We start from the raw sequence: 3654 nt of genomic DNA, 5'->3' as shown, positions 1-3654 counted from the left end.
AGAAGGTCCTTAAATGAGTGTAGTTATCCTCTTTTGTTCAAGCCTGGTGGTTGAGTGGTAGTAGCTGTTCTTGAACCTGGTGGTGTGAGTCCTGAGGCTCTTGTACCTTCTTCCTGATGACAGCATTGAGAAAAGAGCCTGGCCTGGGTGGTGAGGATCTCTGATGATGGATGCTGCTTTTCTACAGCGAAGCTTCGTGTACATGTGCTCAATGGTTGGGAGGGTTTTACCCGTGATGTATTGGGCTGAATCCACTTCCTTTTGCAGGATTTTCCACTCAATGGCATTAGTATTCCCATAACAGTCCATAATGCAGCCAGTCAGCACACTTTCCATCACATATCTATAGGAATTTGCCAAGGTTTTTGATACCGTGCTGAATCTCCACAGGCTCCTGAGGAAGTAGAGGCCCTATTATGTTTTCTTCACAATTATATTTATATGATGGGTCCTGGACAGGTCCTCTGAGATGGTGACAGCCAGGAATTTAAAGTTACTGACCCTCTCCACCTCTGATCCTCTGATGATTACTGGCTCATGGACCTCTGGTTTCCCTCTCTCAAAGTCTACAATCAGTTCCTTGGTTTTATTGATATTGAGTGAGAGGTTGTTGTTATTACACCACTCAGCCAAGTTTTCATTCTCCCTCCTGTTTGCTGATTCATCACCACCTTTGACACAGCCCACAACAGTGATGTCAACAGCAAACCTGTATATGGTGTTGGAGCTGAACTTAGCCACACAGTCATAGGTGTAAAGCGAGTAGAGCAGGGGGGCTAAGCACACAACCCTGTGCTGCTCCTGTGCTGATGGAGATTGTGGAGGAGATGTTTTTGCCAATCTGAACTGACTGGGATCTACAAGTGAGGAAATCCAGGATCCAATTGTACTGGGGGTGTTGAGGCCCAGGTCATGGAGTTCACTGATTAGTTTTGAGGGGATCGTGGTATTAAATGCTGAGCTGCTGTCGATAAAGAGCATCTTTACTGTCCAGATGTTCCAGGTTTGAGTGAAGAGCCAATCAGATGGCATCTGATGTAGACCTGTTGCTTCAGTAGGCGAATTGGAGAGGATCCGAGTCACCACTCAGTCAGGAACTGATCTGCTTCAACACCAGCCTCTCAAAACTCCGTCACTGTGGGTGTAAGCGCCACTGGTCGATAGTCATTTAGACAGGTTACCACGCTCTTCTTGGGCACCAGGATGATTAAAGCCTGCTTGAAGCAGGTGGGTACGACACACTGCCGGAGCGAGAGGTTGAGGATATCCGTGAATACTCCGGGCAGCTGGATAGCTCAGGTCTTCAGTACTCGGCCACGTACTCCATCTGAACCAGATGGATTCACTCTCCTGAAGGCAGCCCACAGGTCATCTTCAAGGATCATTGGGATATATGGGGGTGCACGATGGTTCCTCCCTATCCTGGTGGTCAAAGTCAGCATCAAAGCCATTGGACCCATAGAACATAGACATCTACAGCTCATGCAGGCCCTTCAGCCCATGATGTTGTGCCGACCATGTAACCTATTCTAGAAACTGCCCAGAATTTCCCTACCCCATAGCCCTCTATTTTTCTAAGCTCCATGAACCTATCTAAGAGTCTCTTAAAAGGCCCTATTGTATCCGCTTCCACCACCGTCGCTGGCAGCCCATTCCACGTACCCACTTCTCTGTGTGTGAAAAACTTACCTCTGACATCCCCTCAGTACCTACTTCCAAGCACCTTAAAACTATGACCCCTTGTGTTAGCCATTTCAGCCCTGGGAAAAAGCCTCTGACTATCCACATGATCAATGCCTCTCATCATCTTATACACCTCTATCAGGTCACCTTTCATCCTCCGTTCCTCCAAGGAGAAAAAGCCAAGTGTTCTCAACCTGTTTTCATAAGGCAAGCTCCCCAATCCAGGCAACATCCTTGTAAATCCTCTTTGCACTCTTTCTATAGTATCCACATCCTTCTTGGAGTGAGGTGACAAGAAATGAGCACAGTACTCCAAGTGGGGCTAACCAAGGTCTTGTATAGCTGTAACATTACCTCACGGCTCTTGAATTCAATCCCACGGTTGATGGATGCCAACACACCATACACCTTCTTAACAACACTGTCAACCCGCGCAGCAGCTTTGAGTGTCCGATCAACATGGACCCCAATATCTCTCTGATCCTCCACACTGCCAAAAGTCTTACCATTGATATTAAATTCTGTCTTCAAATTTGACCTTCCAAAATGAACTATTTCACACTTATCTGGGTTGAACTCCATCTACCACTTCTCATCCCAGTTCTGCATCCTATCGATGTCCCGCTGTAACCTCTGACAACCTTCCAGACTATCCACAACACCTCCAACTTTTGTGTCATCAGCGAACTAACATCCTTGACTTCTTCATCCAGGTCATTTATAAAAATCACAAAGAGGAGGGGTCCCAGAACAGATCCCTATGGAACACCACTGGTCACTAGCCTCCATGCTGAATACGAACCAACCACAACCACCTTTTGCTATCTGTGGGCAAGCCAGTTCTGGATCCACAAAGCAAAGTCTCCCTGGATCCCATACCTCCTTACTTTCTGAAGGAGCCTTGCATGGGGATCTTTATCAAATGCCTTACTGAAATCCAAATACACTACATCCACTGCTCTACCTTCATCAATGTGTTTTGTTACATCCTCAAATAATTCAGTCAGGTTTGCAAGGCACGACCTGCCTTTGACAAAACCATGCTGACTATCCCTAATCAGATTTTGTCTCTCCAAATGCTCATAAATCCTGACTCTCAGGATCTTCTCCAACAATTTGCCCACTACTGAAGTAAGACTCACTGGTCTATAATTTCCTGGGTTATCTCTACTCCCTTTCTTGAACAACATTTGCAACCCTCTAATCCGCCGGTACTTCTCCCGTCCCTATTGATGATGCAAAGATCATCGCCAGAGGCTCAGCAATCTCCTCCCTCACTTTCCACAGAAGCCTGGGGTACATCTCGTCCGGTCCCAGCGACTTAATCTAACTTAATGCCTTTCAAAAGCTCCAGCACATCCTCTTTCTTAATGTGTATATGCTCAAGCATTTCAGTCCACTGAAAGTCATCTCTACAATTGCCAAGGTCCTTTTCCTTGGTGAATACTGAAGCAAGGTATTCATTAAGTACCTCCGCTACCTCCTCCGGCTCCATGCACACATTTCCACTATCGCACCTGGTCCTATTCTCACACAGCTCATCCTCTTGCTCTTCACGTACTTGTAGAATGCCTTGGGGTTTTCCTTAATCCTGTCTGCCAAGGCCTTCTCATAGCCCCTTCGAGCTCTTCCAATTTCATTCTTTTTTTCTAGATTGTGAAGACACACAGTCCTCTTAGTAATGCATGCATTAAGAAATGATACAATTTGTTCCTCCAGAATGATAGCACAGAAACACAAGACAAACCAAGACTAAAAAAAAACTGACAAAAACCACATAATTATAACATATAGTTACAACAGTGCAAGCAATACCATAATTTGATAGAAGAACAGACCATGGGCACGGTAAAAAGTCTCAAAGTCTCTCGAAAGTCCCAACATCTCACGCAGACAGTTGAAGGAAGAAAACTCTCCCTGCCATGAGCTTCCAGCGCCGCAAACTTGCCGATGCAGTATCCTGGAAGCACC

The sequence above is a fragment of the Mobula birostris genome, chromosome 2, assembly GCF_030028105.1.
Source record: "Mobula birostris isolate sMobBir1 chromosome 2, sMobBir1.hap1, whole genome shotgun sequence".
In the NCBI taxonomy this organism is placed as follows: Eukaryota; Metazoa; Chordata; class Chondrichthyes; order Myliobatiformes; family Myliobatidae; genus Mobula; species Mobula birostris.
Note: the sequence above shows the minus strand (reverse complement) of the source record.